Source organism: Serinus canaria, chromosome 23 (genome assembly GCF_022539315.1).
Source record: "Serinus canaria isolate serCan28SL12 chromosome 23, serCan2020, whole genome shotgun sequence".
In the NCBI taxonomy this organism is placed as follows: Eukaryota; Metazoa; Chordata; class Aves; order Passeriformes; family Fringillidae; genus Serinus; species Serinus canaria.
In genome coordinates this window covers 1,061,826-1,079,315 of record NC_066336.1, presented here as the reverse complement: position 1 = coordinate 1,079,315, position 17,490 = coordinate 1,061,826, and the positions used below count along the sequence as shown (strand labels likewise).

At 51.3% G+C, this 17,490-nt stretch overlaps 1 protein-coding gene across 4 annotated transcripts in view; it reads right to left on the bottom strand.

Moving 5' to 3' along the window:
* The window catches only part of HIVEP3 (HIVEP zinc finger 3), a 228,806-nt gene extending 222,524 nt beyond the window's left edge, over nucleotides 1-6,282 (bottom strand). For 3 of the 4 annotated variants that reach the window (XM_050983156.1, XM_050983159.1, XM_050983160.1), the window contains exons 1-2: nucleotides 6,184-6,282; nucleotides 4,943-5,051 (exon numbers count right to left, since the gene is read on the bottom strand). The gene's annotated coding sequence lies outside the window, so the exon portion shown is untranslated. Of the gene's footprint in view, nucleotides 1-4,942; nucleotides 5,442-6,183 lie in introns of those variants that run through there. The other variant, XM_050983157.1, reaches the window with a different exon arrangement.
* Between the last annotated feature and the right edge of the window lie 11,208 nt (nucleotides 6,283-17,490).

The window sequence follows — 17,490 nt, the reverse complement described above, 5'->3', positions numbered from 1 at the left end:
GTAAGATTTGGGTCAGGAATAGGGGTAAGTTTGGTCAGGAATAGGGGTAAATTTGGGTCAGGAATAGGGGTAAGATTTGGGTCAGGAATAGGGGTAAATTTGGGTCCAAACTTGGCTCAGGGTGGGTGCCAAGCACCGGCCCTTAAAGTCATTTTGGAAAATCCTCCTCAGGTATCCCCACGCATCTTTGAACAGGGAAATAAAAGGGGAACTGGGCTCACCATTTCCGTGCTATCCCACATTGTTCCCTTGCTATCCCATGTTATTCCCATCCTATCCAACATTATTCCTGAGCTATCCCAATTATTCCCATGTTACCCCACATTATTCCCCTGCTATCTCACATTATTCCCATGCTATTCCATTCTATTCCTAAGCTATCCCACGTTATTTCCATATTACCCCACATTATTTCCATGCTATCCCACATTATTCCCAGGCTATCCCACAACATTCCCATTTTAACCCACATTATTCCTGTGCTGCCCCACCTGATTCCCGTGTTGTCCAACATGATTTCCATATTATCCCATGTTATTCCCATGCTATCCCACGTTATTCCCGTGCTATCCCACATTATTCCCGTGCTATCCCATGTTATTCCCATGCTATCCCACACTATTCCTGTGCTATCCCACATTATTCCCGTGCTATCCCACATTATTCCCGTGCTATCCCCCGTTATTCCCGTGCTATCCCCCGTTATTCCCGTACTATCCCACATTATTCCCATGTTATCCCACACTATTCCCGTGCTATCCCCCGTTATTCCCATGCTATTCCACATTATTCCCGTGCTATCCCACACTATTCCCGTGCTATCCCCCGTTATTCCTGTGCTATCCCACATTATTCCCATGCTATCCCACACTATTCCCGTGCTATCCCACGTTTTCCATCGGCATGGACTGAGCCAGCAGCAGAGGTGGCCCAAAAGGAGGTTTTTAACCCCAAAGTGACCCGGAGCGGTTTGCGCTCCCAGCAGCGCGGACAGACGGACGGATCCCGCTGCCGGCCCCATCGGAATGCGGGGCTCAGGTCAGCGGGGAGCTCCTCTTCTCCTGCTCGTCCCTCCCCAGCTCCGCATCCTGAGCGCAGAGCAAATCCTGGGAATTCTATCCAGGGGGAAATCCAGGACTAGAGTGCACCTGAGGAGGAGGAGGAGGGGGAGGAAGAGGAGGGGGAGGAAGAGGAGCCCGTTCAGCGCTCTGACCCTGCTCCTCCAGGGCTCCATAAAACCCTCTGGCCCATCAGCTGCTCTCTGAATTCCCAGGAAATCTCCCCATTCCCAGGGAACTGCCATTCCCAGGAGCAGCCAGGATGCTGGATGGACCTTTGGAGGCCCGGGCTCGGTGTGCTGGGGGTGCTACAGGAGTTTTACGACTCTTTCCAGGAAAATAACGACCAGAATCCTTTCCAGGGCCGGATGAGCTGGGCTGCAGTGCCTGGGACAAAACCAGTTTTATTTCTCTTTCTCACTGGGGTGGAATTATAAATGTCACGGGGACACAGGGCCACAAATTGCCACTGGTCCCCAGGTGTCACAGAGGTCACAGAGCGGCTCCTGGCAGGGCTCAGGTGCCACCACCTGTGCTGAGAGCTCCGGGACAAACCCGGCCGTGTCCTGCCCCAGTGCCTGGACCAGGGTTTGGGTTGTGCAGGAAAATGTTCACGGCCCCAGAGGCAGCAGAGAAACCCAAACTCAGCACGGGAGATGTTTAATGGGGAAACACCAACTTCCATATGGGAAAAACCAACCTCCAAAGGGGATACACCAAATTCCATATGGGATACACCAAATTCCATAGGGGAAACACCAACTTCCACATGGGATACACCAACTTCCATAGGGGATACACCAACTTCCATAGGGAATACACCAACTTCCGTATGGGAAACTCCAACTTCCATATGGGATACACCAACTTCCGTATGGGATACACCAACTTCCATAGGGGAAACACCAAATTCCATAGGGAATACACCAACTTCCGTATGGGAAACTCCAACTTCCATATGGGATACACCAACTTCCATAGGGGATACACCAAATTCCATAGGGGAAACACCAAATTCCATAGGGAATACACCAACTTCCGTATGGGAAACTCCAACTTCCATATGGGATACACCAACTTCCATATGGGATACACCAACTTCCATATGGGATACACCAAATTCCATAGGGGATACACCAACTTCCATATGGGATACACCAAATTCCGTAGGGGATACACCAACTTCCATAGGGGATACACCAACGTCCATAGAGGAAATACCAATGTCCATAGGGAAAACACCACCTTCCACAGGGAAAATACCAAATTCCATAGGGAAAACACCATCTTCCATAAGGAAAATACCAAAGTCCATAGGGTAAATGCCAACGTCCATAGGGGGGAAATACCAAATTCCACAGGGAAAGCACCACTTTCCATAGGGGAAATGCCAGCTTCCATGGGGGAAATACCAAATTCCATTGGGAAAATACAAACTTCTGTAGGGGAAACACCACCTTCCATAGGGGAAATACCAGCTTCCATAGGAAATATCAAATTCCATAGGGGAAATGCCACCTTCCATAGGGAAATACCAAATTCCATAGGGAAAGCACCACTTTCCATAGGGAAAATGCCAACGTCCATAGGGGGGAAATATCAAATTCCATAGGGAAAACACCAACTTCCATAGGGGAAATACCAAATTCCATAGGGAAAACACCAAATTCCATAGGGGAAATACCAATGTCCATAGGGAAAATGCCAACTTCCATAGGGGAAATACCAAAGTCCATAGGGGGAAAATACCAAATTCCATAGGGAAAATACAAACTTCTGTAGGGAAAACACCACTTTCCAAAGGGGAAACACCAAATTCCATAGGGGAAACACCAACATCCATAGGGGAAATATCAGTGTCCGTAGGGGAAATATCAATGTCCATAGGGAAAACAGCACCTTCCATAGGAGAAATACCAAATTCCATAGGGGAAACACCAACGTCCATAAGCAAAATACCAACTTCCATGGGTGAAACACCACCTTCCGTAAGGAAGACATGTCCATAGGGAAAAACCACCTTCCATAGGGAGAACACCCTCCATCCTCCCCCCTCAGGCACCGCTCACTCGGGCTTTCCCCTCCTCGGGGAGGAGCAGCACACGGCACTGCCGGGACAGATCCCAGCGCTCCAGCTGAGCCAGAGGGGGAGGGAATAACGCCAGACCCCCCCCCCCCCCCCATGTTCTGGTACAGCTCGGAGGATTTGCAACCTCCAAAAGAAAAATTTTTAAAAAGTAGCATTGGGCAAACTCCGCTGCGGGCACGGCGAGAAGTGAATCCTGCAGGAGCAGCAGCTGCCTCGGCACATGGAACAGGAGGTTTTGGGAAAAATCCATGTTCTCACATCCCAAAGCCCGAGGCTGGGGCTTTCCAGCAGCCATCAGCACCTGGATTTGTCTCCTAGAGCAGCAGGGCAGGGGACACGAGGTGCTGCTGGCCCTCACCCAGCCCAAACCGGGAGCAGAGGAAGATTCCCATCCTGCTGCCTCCAGAGCACATTTTAATCCTATTTTCCCGCACACACACCCCATATCAAATTCTTAATTAAAAATCATCTGCTTTTGGAGTGGGGGAGGGATGGACAGACCAGGCTGCACATTGAGTTTTGGGTACTTTTCCTCTGTCAGGTCAGACATTCCCAAGTTCTCTCTGGAGGAAGCTCTAAGGGGCTGTTTATATAAAATAAATATTTTGTTTCACGTGCCGCCCACCCTCAGCTCGCAGAACTCATCGGGGGAAACTTTTCTTGCAGATCCTTTCCTGAATGCTCAGGCAAAACCCCTGCAAACATCCAGAACAGAAATCTGTAACGCTTAAACACGCCGAAATAGAAACACAAACTTCCAGACAAAGGGCTAACCCCTGCCCTCGGAGGCTCCCACAGCCAGAGGAGCTGGATCATCCCAAGGAGAGCTGGGTTTGGCCCTTGGAGAGGCCACTGCAGTCCCTGCTGCAAGCCCGGGCTTGGGAACACGGCACAAAACCCGGCCAGAGCCGCGGGCAGGTACCGCAAGGGGCTGCGGATGCCTCCACCTGCCTCCGACACCGGGAAAAACTCGGGCTCTCCCAAAGGACAAACCTCGCGGGCTGATCCCCGAACGCCACAGCCAAATAAAACCGAGCAGGAGGAGGAAAAAACCCCAGCGGCAGCGCTTTGTGCAGGGATCCAGCCACCGGCAGAGACCTCCTGCTGAAACGAGCCTTGGAATCTTATTTGAATTGTTTAATTTGGGTATTTCTCTCCGCGCTGGAGCATCGGGCAGCAGCCGCAGGAGAGGGAAGGGATGGAAGCGGCGCAGGCCCCGGGCTCCGGCTCCGGGAGGACGCGGCGGTCCCCGAGCAACACGTCCCCGAGCCCGTGTCCCTCCGCACGCCCCTGGCCGGCTGGCACGTCCCTGTCACACCCCGCGATCGCCTCCCACCGCCCCCAGCGCTGCCTCCCACCAGCCAGCGCCAATTCATCGCCTCCTCCTCCTCCTCCTCCTCCTCCTCCTCCCCGCACGGTGGGAGAAAATGAAGTTGCTGTCAAGCGACGATAAATTCATGCGACAGCCAGGGCTAATTAAGCGGCAAAGTAGCTGCGAGCGTGGCGGGGCCGCGGCTCCGGGCTGGGCTCGGTGACAGCGCCGGGCTCGCCGCGGGCTCGGGGCGCTCGCCCAGCGCCGAGGTGGCCGCGGCCACCCCCGCTGGGGACGCGGGGACGCGGGCTGGGGACACCAAGCTGGCACCTTTGGGGAGAAATATGGAATCTGGCCGGCCGGCTGGGCACCCGCAGCCAGCCAGGGAGGGAGGGAAGGAAGGAAGGAAGGGCGAGAAAAAATCCCAAAGATCCACGCAGAGAACAACAGCAAAAAAATAGCGACAAAAGCCCCCGTGCCTACCTTTGCCGGGGGCCAGCGGGCAGATCCCGGAGCGGTGGGGTCGGTGGTTGTTCCCTTCTTTATGAAATGTTCGGCTCAGCCGGTGCTATTTGCATTCTTTCATTAGCACCTGTTTCAAGTAAGGAAGGAGAAAGCTCATTGCGAGATCAGCTTCCTCTCCGAATAAATTATTAAAAAATTAAAAAAAATAGATGCACGCTGGCAAATAATAATAACGCTAATAAAAATCAAAAAAATACCACATGGATATTAAAGCCCAAAGTAGGCAGTTTAATAATGGGAGGTCTTGCAGGTTGTGAGCATGCTCCAGCCGGAACAAATCCTTCCTCTGTTATTCCTCTGAATAAAAATAAACCACGATCAAGAAACCCAAACGGAAGCTTCCTCCTAGAATCCCTGCTGCTGAAAAATATGTAATAAATTCAGCCCGAAGACGCAGACTCTAATCAGCAGCTGTTTTCTGGATCCGAAGCCAGCCAAAGCCTCTCTTGTCTTTTCCCACTATGAGTCGAGGCCTTTTTGAAAAGGGTTTTAACCTTTTAAAGACACAGCGCACCAATTATCACTTCTGGAGGACTGTCACTCACGGCGCAGGGAAATTAATAAAGCGACAGCGGTGGCACAGCCGGAGCACGGGGAGGTGTGGTTTGCCCTCCCAGGGCTGCCTCGGGAATATTATTGTATGATTATTATTTTTAATCGGACCCCCTCCCCTTCGGGGAAATAATAATAATAATAATAAAGTGCCAACTCGCCAGCCGGCTCCGGGATAAATGCAAAGTCATTATAAAAAGGAGCAGCTGCTGGATGCCATTCCCGGAGTTCTGCCGTGGCTCCTTAGTGGGGTTAAATTGGTTGCGAGTGAATTTTTCGGGATTAACAGCTTCCAGCCCGGCCGGAGCTGGGAGAGGGTTAACGCCAGGCACAGAGCGGCTCTGTCAAGTGCTTCCCATCAAACTGAGGACCAGGCTGCGAAGTTTGAACCGAGCAGCTCTGGCACAGCAGCACCGCGTCCTTCCAGGGCTGGCGTTCCGGGTTTTTACCAAACCCGACCGAACTCCCCCCAAAAAAGTTCAGCCCTCCGCTAAGCAGCGCCGGTGGCCCCGTGCGCGGCTCAGCTCGCCGGGGACAGCGCCGAGCCATCAGCTCTGGGGGGGCACAGGACAGATCCCCCCAAAGCTGCGCGTCCCCAGGCCCCAGGGCAGCGTCCCCCGGCCGTGGTGCCACCGTGCCCGGCCCACCTGGCTGGCGGTGGCATCCTCCTGGTCAGTGCTCGGGGCCATCCCCGGGGTGCTGCGGCTCCTCCGGCCGCGCTCGCCTCGGGCCGGGCTGTGCGCAGCCCCCGGCATGCGAGCCGGCGGCTCTCCCGCCCTCTCCCCCTCCTCCTCCTCCTCCTCCTCCTCCTGAAAATCATCATATTTCATGTGTGGCTGCTCCAGCCCCGCCAATTGGCTGGGCACCGGCGGGCGGAAATGTCAGCGGCAGCTCAGCATCGCTGCCCGCCCGCGGCCGCCCCGAGCCCCCCGGGACCACCGGGTCCCCGCGGCTGCGAGCACCGCCAGCGCGGGGAGAAGGGATTTGGGCGCTCGCCGAGGGCTCTCTGCCCCTCCGGCTCGGCTCCGGAGGGATGGAGCTGGCAGCAGCTTGACCTTGAGCCGCTCGGGTGCGGTGGCTGCCGGCGGGGAGCGTTTTCCTGCGGCCCCGGGGGATCCCGCACATCTGCCCCGCTCCGGGAGCCGCTGCCCGGGCACTGCGCGGTGCCGGGGCTGCTCGGAGGGGCGAGCCCTGAGCAACGGAGCGTTCCTGGCCTTTCCACCCATTTTCAAGGCATTTATTTGCAGCTTGCTCCTTACTTCCAGAGCTTTCTAACAAGATCAGTATCGGTATTTTCCTTATCTTTTCAATTGCTGGGATTTGGAAATAGGGGCTTGCCTGAAGCTCCCCTGGAAGTGTCCAAGGCCAGGTTGGACGGGGATTGGAGCTTCCTGGGACAGTTGAAGGTTTCCCTGCCCAAGGGATGGAACAGGATGGGGCTTTAAGGTCCCTCCCAACCGAAACCAGTCTGGAATTCTCTGATTCCACCCCCAGCTCAAGTGGGAAGACAGCCCAAGACTTCTCCTCATCTGATCATTTTCTTTCTCCAAGCAGGTGAGGAAAAAGAAAATAAATCCAAAAATCATTTGGAAGCGAAGCAATGGAATGGCAGAATGGAATATTCCTGAGGAAAACCTGCAGGCATCAACCTGCCCTGCAAACACCTGCAGCTGGAAGGGGAACATATCCAGGGACTATGGAAAATGTTCCCCTGAGGAACAACAGAGCCACCTCTGCCTGCTGGGCTCTCCAGGAGCGTGAGGAACAGGGGGAGCACGACAGCCAAAAGCCAACTTTTATTTCCTGGCTGCTTACACAAGGATAAAAAAAAGAAAATTGCCTCGTCACAGAAACTAAAGAGGATTTGAGCGCGGCATTTGTGGCACAAATCAGCTTAGGGATCCTGAAGTTCTCTGCTGATTGGGGGAAAACTCCGTGGGAAATGGGAAACAGATTGGATGGAAGGCTGGAAGCTCCAAAGCTTCCTTGTGTGGCCATGGAGAGCCCAAACCTCATCAGCAGGAGGATCCTCCTGCAAGGGGAGCCTGGTGGTCACCACTGCCACCATCTCCAGGGTCCCCCAGGTCCAGGCAGGGCTGTGGCACAGCAGAGCCCGTCACCACTGTGTGTCACTGTAGGCATTGAAACCAGAGCGGAGAAAGGAGGGAATCGGGCTGCTGAAAAAAAATGAAGTTGAGGCAAAGCCACAAGCACCTGATTCACCCCTGGAAAGAGAAATTAATAAATTCATCCCCAAACCAAGCAGCTAATTAGGGTTTAGTCCTTTTCCACGTTTCCCTGCCTGGTTCAGTTTGTTTGATGGCGGCCCCAGCCCAACAAGGGGAAATAAAAATCACTGAGCAGTCAGAGCCCAGGTGGTCCCAAGCTCTCTTTTTTGGGACAGCTCTCTGTCCTTTTCCTTTTTCCTGCAATTCCTCCCAGGGCTGGGAACTCTCTGTGACAACAAACTGCCTCCCAGACGTGTGCCTGGGATCCCATTCCTGATTCTGGGATGCAGATCCCTAGGCTCATCTGCACACCCAAATGAACATTTATTACCTGACTGAAGAAGAGCAAACCCGTGCAAATGTTTGCATTATTGCCTCTGTGTGCCAAAGCTGCCATCTGACAGCAAAGGATGGGTAAATCACAACAGATTCACGGTTCAGATTACAAAACTGGGAGTTTAGAAGAGCTTTTCCTGTTGAATTTTCCCAGAGCCCACAGCCTTTTCAGATCAGACACATTTTGGACTAAAAAGTGATCAAAAACCCCACAAAGTGCCTTTATGAGATCAAGGATGTCCCAGCAGGGCAAGGACAGCCAGAAAAGCTTTGTTGCAAATATTGCACCGCAATGTCCGGCCCCTCCCATCTGTCCCCTGGTGACACTCAGGGACAGAGCATCAGCTCCCCAACCTCCCTGTGGCCATGGCTGCTGGGGCTATTTATTGATCCCTGATCTCCAGTGGGATCATTGATCCCTGATCTCCAGTGGGATCATTGATCCCTGATCTCCAGTGGGATCATTGATCCCTCATCTCCAGGGTGATCATTGATCCCTGGTCTCCAGGGTGATCATTGATCCCTGGTCTCCAGGGTGATCATTGATCCCTGGTCTCCAGGGTGATCATTGATCCCTGGTCTCCAGTGGGATCATGGATCCTTCATCTCCAGGGTAATCATTGATTCCGCATCACCAGGATGGTCATTGATCCCTGATCTCCAGGGTGTGATCCCTCATCTCCAGGGTGATCTTTGATCCCTGATCTCCAGGATGATCATTGATCCTTCATCCCAGGGTGATCATTGATCCCTGGTCTCCAGTGGGATCATTGATTCCTCATCTCCAGGGTGTGATCCCTGATCTCCAGGCTGATCATTGATCCCTGGTATCCAGGGTGTTCATTGATCCCTGATCTCCAGTGGGATCAATAATTCCTCATCTCCAGGATGATCATTGATCCCTGATCTCCAGGCTGATCATTGATCCCTGACCTCCAGTGGGATCATTGATTCCTCATCTCCAGGCTGATCATTGATCCTTCATCTCCAAGAGTGATAATTGATCCTTCATCCCACGGTGTTCATTGATCCCTCCTCTCAGGGTGATCATTGATCCCTGATCTCCAGGGTGATCATCGATGGATCCCCCATCTCCGCTGTCTCCCCTCTGACCCTGCTGCTGCTGGGGCAGGTTCTGGGAATCTCCAGCTCTCCCAGTGGCACCAGGGGTTTGGGTGGTCCCAGCTGGCAGGAGAGGAGGGAGGGGAGGAAGGAATCATTCCCAGGGAGGAAAGGAAGGAATCATTTGAGGGAGAAAAGGAAGGAATTATTTGAGGGGGAGAGGAAGGAATGATTTGAGGGAGGAGGAGAAGGAATCATTCGAGGGAGGGGAGAAAGGAATCATTCAAGGGAGGAGAAGAAGGAATCATTCCCAGAGAAGAGAAGGAATCATTCCTAGAGAGGAGAAGGAATCATTCCCAGAGAGGAGAAGGAATCATTCCTAGAGAGGAGAAGGAATCATTCCTAGAGAGGAGAAGGAATCATTCCCAGAGAGGAGAAGGAATCATTCGAGGGAGGAGAGGAAGGAATCAATCCCAGGAATGATTTCTCAAGGTCTGACACCAATATTTGAAGTTTGGTGGATCCCACCACGACTGCTCTCCAGTCCCAGCCCCAGGATGGGCCTTGCTCGTGTCTTGGGTTCCCCTCCCTCTATCCAAGCCCTCATCCTCAGCCAGGCTCTCTAATTCCTGCATTTCCCCCTGCAGCATCCCCATTAAACCAACCACAGACACCGACCTCAAACCGTTCCGAGCAGGAAGCGCCGTAATCTGCCCTGCATTAAAGGGCTAAAAAAACCCAGCCTAATGTTCCAGGAGTCTCAAGCTGTTAAGCCACTGCTTAACTCGGGTAATTCACCAGGAACCTCTCCCGTGGCACAGCCACCGAATTGTTTTCATTTTCTAACAACCGGCACGTGACCCAGGCGTTTCATGAGTTCCCGAAATAACCCGACCCAAAGGCAAAATCGGAGAGGTTTGGCTGCCCAGGGAGGGGGAAAAATCATAATTAAAATAGTGAATGGGCAGAGGAATGAAATGAAGGCTGGGGGTGAGTATAAAATCATGTAGGTGGAGCAGGGAGGGAGCTGCTTTCTGTTCTCCAGGGGGGTTGGGTGTGACAGGAGCCAGCCGGCCTTGCAGGAGCTACCTGGGGCTCTCCAGCCCTCTTCCCACTTCTCGTCAGGAATTCTGAAATTCTCCAGCCCTCTTCCCACTTCTCATCAGGAATTCTGAACCTCTCCAGCCCTCTTCCCACTTCTCGTCAGGAATTCTGAACTTCTCCAGCCCTCTTCCCACTTTTCATCGGGCATTCTGAGCTTCTCCAGCCCTCTTCCCACTTTTCATCGGGCATTCTGAACCTCTCCAGCCCTCTTCCCACTTCTCATCAGGAATTCTGAACCCTCCTCTTGGATTCAGTGAGGATTTAAAAGAAGGGCCAGGACAAGCACTGCCTTTGGTACTGGGGTCTCACTTTGTTCTTCTGGAATCGTCTCTTCACAAGGTGCAAGTGGAGGGATCAGAATTCCTTCCATGGTGTGGAGGGAGAAGGAAAAGGGCCTGCAGGCTCTGTGAGCTGCAGCGAAGATGGATAACCCATGGTCCCCCCTCCCACTTCCCATCAGGAATTCTGATCCCTCGCCTCGGATTGGACTCCGTGAGGATTTAAAGGAAGGACCAGGAAAATCCCTGGCTTGAGGAGCACTTTCTCCTCTCTGAACATCCAAGCTCATCCTTCCTGGGGTGCTCATGAGCCTCCCTGAGACTCCTTCTTGTCCAAGGCTCCTTCCAGCTGAAGATTTCCTGCCAAAGCAGCTCCTAATTTAGACCTGCTCTGTCTTCACTCGGATTTCTACTCAATTGACCTCCCGGGCTCCTTCCTCAGTCATTCCATGGAAAATGTGCTCCCTGTGCAATTCCCAACTTGGCTTTTTTTGGGGTTTCTTGATTTATTTTGAACTTCTCAGCTCTCGCAGACTCCAGCCTGGAGCACGAAAATTATCCCTGGGCTGGTTTTTTTTGGGTTTTTTTTTGCTGTTTATTACCCAGGGTGTCATCACTGCCAGACCTGGCCAACTCAAATATCACTCGGAATTGGGATCAAAGTACAGGAAAAAAAGGAGGAAAAGCAGGAGAACGGAGCTGTTTGGCCTCCCACAGGTGCCCTGAAGTGACACCAATACAAGAAACCCCCCAGAATTAAGTGGGTTTTGTGTTTTTTAATGCAGATTTATTACAAATGAATTCACGGTGCAATAAATTAATTACATTTTCAGCTCTGGCCTTGCCAAGGTGCCCCACAGCTGCAGCATCCCCCAGTCATGAATAAAAAATAAAAGAAATAATTATAATTTATAAATTATTAAATGCTCTTATCTCAAAAATGAAGAAGGGTCAAGCCTGGGGGATCTGTATGGGGATTTCAACAGAATTCTCAGGATTTTCTCTGGAATTTCTCAGGATTTCTCCATCCAAAGGATCTCAAAATTGGCTGAAAGAGAAACCCAGGGGTGATCCTTGGGATCCTCCTTTGGATTTGGGGTTCCCTCCTTGGGATCCCCCTTTGGGTTTGGGGTTCCCTCCTTGGGATCCCCCTTGGGTTTGGGGTTCCCTCCTTGGGATGGTTCCCCCCTTGGGATCCCCCTTTGGGTTTGGGTTTCCCTCTTTGGGATCCCCCTTTGAGTTTGGGGTTCCCCCCTTGGGATCCCTCCTTGGGTTTGGGGTTCCCCCCTTGGGATCCCCCTTTGAGTTTGGGGTTCCCTCCTTGGGATCCCCCTTTGGGTTTGGGGTTCCCTCCTTGGGATTCTTCCTTGGGTTTGGGGTTCCATCCTTGGGATCCCCCTTGGGTTTGGGGTTTCCTCCTTGGGATCCCCCTTGGGTTTGGGTTTTCCTCCTTGGGATCTTCCTTGGGTTTGGGGTTCCCTCTTTGGGATCCCCCTTTGGGTTTGGGGTTCCCCCCTTGGGATCCCCCTTTGGGTTTGGGGTTTCCTCCTTGGGATCCCCCCTTTGCTTTGGGTTTCCCTGCTTGGGATCTCCCTTTGGGTTTGGGGTTTCCTCCTCAAGATCCCCCTTTGGATTTGGGGTTCTGTCTTTGGGATCCCCCTTTTGGTTCCTTTCTCAGGATCCCCCCTTGGGTTTGGTCTCTACCAAAGCTGTTGCAGATGTTTGAGTCCTCAGGATCTTTCAGAGTTTCCATCAGACTTCACCTCATTAAAATCCCATCTCTTTTAACCTGAATCGTGTCCAATTTCCCAAAATTCCAACATTTTTGGACAGAAACACCAGGATCTGCTGCTCAGGGCATTTTCCCTTCCCTCTTTTTGAGCACAAACCTGGAGGGTTTTTCCATGGAGAACCTCCAGGTGGGACGCAGAATTTGATGGCACCACAGGGAGATTTGAACATCAGCAAAGATCCTGGTCCAAATTGGAGCATTTGGAATTTCCCAATCAGGAAATTTGGGGCATCCACTGGAATTTTTTGGGCATTTGGAAGATGCTCAGCTGGGAGAACCTGGCACAGGATGGCCAAACGTTCATGGAGGGATTGATAGAAAAAATAGAATTAAAAATGAACAGAATTAAAAATTTCCTGAATTCCTTTTTAAACCCACGTGGAAGCTGTTGGATTTTATGTGGTTTGTCAGTGTGTGAGCACAAATTGAGGTTCCCCAGCTGTTCCTGAGGTGAGGAACGAGGCCACAGGCACGGTTTGAACCTCATTCCCCAAATCCCACAGCAGAACCTCCTGGAACAAGCCAGAACCAGCCCAGGGAGGGGCAGATCCGGCTCCACCTTGCACTCCTCAGGAAAATCCAGAAATTCCCCGTTTAGGAGAGAAATTTAATTAAACTGCTCCTTTTCTAACCTGGCTGTTTAAACACAGGAACGAGGCTGGGATTTTATGGATGTCAGGAGGAACATCAGCTCCAGGTTCCGTGCAAACCACAGAGGAAATGTTTTCATTTCCAACCTGCAGCATTTCTCCTCAGCTGAAATAACCATTCTTTAGCCTCCTTGTGCTCCCAGAAGCCCAGAAATCTGCAGGGCTCCCAAATTTTAATTTACCAGGAGGTGTGAGAGAAGAAACACAGAATTCCCTCTTTTCCTGCTGCGTCCCTGAAAGAGGGAGCCTCTCCTCCAGGAACGGGGCCACAATGATCCGTCCCTTTTTTATTAATGAGCTTTAGGAATGTTTCTTTAGGCTGGTTTTAATTTTCTTTTTTTTTTAAATTGGATTGTTAAGCAACGTCAAGCACAAAGTCTGGGTGGTGGGAGGTTCTCCATCGATTCCTCCAATTAATTGGAGCAGCCAATTAATAGTGGGAGGTGTCCCTGCCCATGGAAGGGGTGGAATGGGATGGGGTTGAAGGTCTCTCCCAACCTGAACTGGGAATTCTTTGCTCATGGTTATTCAGCTGTCGGTGGTGCTTTATCCTGACATCAATTTAAGGTTTTTGGGGGAGAAAAAAAAAAAAGATGGAATAATTACTGGGCCTTGATTTGGTCAGCAGGGTTTGGAGACCTTCAGTGCCATCCTCCCAGGAGCCAGGACTGATCTGGAATCAACCCAAATTCCCATTTCCACTGGGAAAGGAAACGTTCCCATGCCACGAAGGATTTTGGGGACATCACTAATCCCTTCCACCAGCCTTATCTCCCTTCCAGCCCCAGATAAGGCCCAGGAGTTGGGGCACCCCCTGGAGTTGTCCAGCCCCATTCCCCAGCACTTCCAACACTGAATTCCAGGTGTTCACAGCTGTCCCAGCTCCTGCTGGATTATTTTTTCCCCTCCCTTCACCCCAATCATTATTCAAGTTTTAATTACACCCAGCAGTTCCTCACCACCAACCCAGCAACAGCAGAGCCTCAAAAATTCCAGAAACCTGGATTTCCTATAAAAATGGGAATACACAGTGTCCTGTGCTGCCTTGGGATGATTCCAGGCAGGAACCAGAGGGAAGGAGCTGCAGAAAAAGTCACTGCTGCCCTTCCACCTGGGGAAATCTCCCTTTCATCTCCACCCCCAGCCAGGCAGGATGGAATTGAGTTTTCTTCCAGCCCCCACTGGAATATTTCCCCCTGTTGAGTCTTCTTTTGGCCAGGGTTGGGATTAAATGTGTGAGATGGTGTTTCTCGTTTGGACTCAGATGTTTGTTAGTTCTTGTCTCTGTCCCAGCCCCACAAACCCTGAGTTCTGCAGCCCTTCACTCTGACACACTGAAAATGGAGCCCTGTCTCTCTCTGCAAGGCCTTCCAATGATAAACTGTGCAATTCAGAAATGACACCTGAATTATTTTCACTTTTAACCCATAACCACCACCCATGGCCACAATGGGGACTTTTTATCCAATTACACAAAAACACCCAAACCCTGGAGGAGAAGGAGGTAGGAGGATGGAGGAGGAGAGGAAGGAGGAGTCTTCTTACTTGTCATTACTTAATTCGTTACTACCATTCTTCTTCTCCTTCTGCCTTCTCCTCCCCTTCTCCTTCTCCCCTTCTCATTCTCCTTCTCCTTCGCTTCTCCTTCTCTCTTCTCCGTTCATCCTTCCCTCCCCTCCTACTCCTTCTGCCTCTGCCCTTCGCCTCTTCTTCTGCTTCTCTTCTTCTCTCGCTTCGTCCTCCTCTCCTTCTCCTTGGACTCCTTGCTCCTCTCCTCCTGCGCTTCTCCTTCCCTGCCCGTGTCCCTTCCCGTCCCTTTCCTTTCCTTCTCCTTCTCTTCTCCTTCTCCTCTCTTCTCCTTCTACTTCTCCTTTCCTTCTCCTTCTCCTTCTCCTTCTCACTCTCCCGTCTCCTTCTCGCTCCCTTCCCCGTCTCCTTCTCCTTCTCCTCCCTCTCCTTCTCACTTCTCCTTTCCTAGACGCTCCTTCTCATGTATGAAGGCAGAGCTCTAGAATGTATGAGTGATCATCCTCCACCCCAACACCTCCATCTTGCCCCATATCCATCACTGCATTCCAAACCCCAAACTCTGAGTTTCCCACCCTGGGATATCACACACTTCTATCCAAACCCCACCCCCACAATCCCAGTTCTGCCATTCCATTCTGGAAGTTTCTCCAGGGCCTCAGGTCAGTGCAGTGTTCTCTGGGGTCAGGGCCTGGCAGCACACAAAGTCTCCAATTCTCAATACCCAGGGTTCCAGCACCCCCCTCCTCCCTGTGGCCGGGCATGCCAGGGAATGCTCGGGAATGGGGGATGGAAGGTGAGGATGCTGCAGCAGCTGCAGGAGCAGGGGGTTATGAGGTGTGGCAGAACCAGCCCAGGGCTGCCCTGCCCCAGGCCTGGCACAGCTCCAAGGGCTCCTGGCAGCTGGATTTGCTTTAATGGGAACAGCTTCCCTGCAGGACATCCAGATTTGGCCAGAAAAAAGGATCCCAGCATGGCCAGGAGCTCGTTTTCAAAGCGAGGAAATGTGGTTTTCCCTCCTTTGCTGTGCAAGACGCAGGAAAAGGGCCGAGCCTGGTTTTAATTTAACCCCTTCCAGAAAAACAGGGCTGCATCTTTGGGAAATCAGGAATATTTCACAGGAAAGAGAGGAACCAGCTGCAGCTGCTGCCAGCCACACAAAGGAACAGCGGGGAAGGTTTTTCCTGGGAAAAGGGAGGCAGAGGGAAAAGGGGGAGGCAGAGCAGAGCCCAGCTCCCGAGGGATGGATGGGCAGAGGGAGAAGGGTCCTGACCAGCCTGGGAATTCTCTGCCTGTGGAATTGCAGGAGTTGAATGGGCTGGAATTCTGCTCCTGGAAAAAAACCTGGAATTTTCTGCCTGTGGCATCCCAGAATTTTGCTGTGAAATCTCCAAGCGCCCTCTGGATCAGGAGGGGGAGAAGTGGGGCTGGAAAGAAATGCTGGGATCACCCACCCTGCTCCCAGGAATTCCAGGATCATCTTCCATGATTCTGCACTCTCTGGGGGGACTGATCCTGCTCCCAGGAATTCCAGGAGCATCTCCGACCATCCTGCATTTTCTGGGATGACCCATCCTGCTCCTCCCAGGAATTCCTGGATTGTCTCCCATGACCCTGCACTTTTTGGGATGACCCATCCTGCTCCTCCCAGGAATTCCAGGAACATCTCCCACTCTTCATGATTTTCTGGGATCACCCATCCTGCTCCCAGGGATTCCTGGGCCATCTCCCACTGTGCCGCATTTTCTGGGAGTTTCCATCCTGCTCCCAGGAATTCCAGGGATTCAACCATCCTGGATTTTCTGGGAGTTTCCACCCTGATTCCAAGAATTCCAAGAGCATCTCAGACCATCCTGCACTTTCTGGGATGACCCATCCTGCTCCTCCCAGGAATTCCTGGAGCAGCTCCTGCTGCTGCCTGGAAAATCCCTTTGGGGCTTTTTTTCCCTGAGGTTTTCCATATCTCCACTGGATCTCACCTTCCCCACACCAGGATAATCCAAATTTCACCAAGGAATTGGAACCAAGGTGGGGGAGGAGCTCTGGATCCCCCAGGACTCATCCCCAAAAATTCAGGGCTGAACCCCAGGAGGCTGAACCGCAGAAATCCAACTCAGGGATCATTTTAAGATGAAATTCCAGGAAGGATTTAATAAAATTCCAGCTTTAAATTGCTCCTGGTTTGTCACAAACACCTCTCCATGACAGATCCAAGTGGCCTTCAATTATTTTCCCAAAAACTTGGGGTTTTACCAAATTATTTGCCCAAAAACTTGGGGTTTTACCAAATTATTTTCGCAAAAATTTGGGTTTTTACCAAACTATTTTCCCAAAAACTTGGGGTTTTACCAAATTATTTTCCCAAAAACTTGGGGTTTTACCAAATTATTTGACCAAAAACTTGGGGTTTTACCGAATTATTTGCCCAAAAACTTGGGGTTTTACCAAATTATTTGCCCAAAATCTTATTTATTTATTTATTTTTTTAAAGCCCAAATTTATTTATTTTTGAGGTTTTACCAAATTATTTGCCCAAAAACTTGGGGTTTTTTACCAAATTATTTTCCCAAAAGTTTGGGTTTCTATCCCATCACTCAATCACAGGAATCTCACCTGAAATGTGGGAAAATCAGGAATCAAACCTCAGTTCTGGCTGGCAAAGGATTTCCAGCTTGGATCTCTCCTCTGCTCCCAAAGCCTGGTCTCCTTGGAAGTGCAGGAATTAATTAATTTCCTGGCTAATGAGCCCTGAATTATCACTTTGGTTTATTTTTTTCTCTGGTTTTTGGGATTGTCCAAGCCCAGGATTTTGTCCCACAGAGCTGAAACTTGGGCAGGAATTCCCTTCCCTGCCCTTCAATTTATCCCAAATTCAGAGCAGGAACTTCATTCACTCCACGGTTCTGAGCAGAACAAAAATCCACAAGGAACTTTCATTTCAAAAACTGATTTTGATCTCCTTCCTGACCCTTCTCAG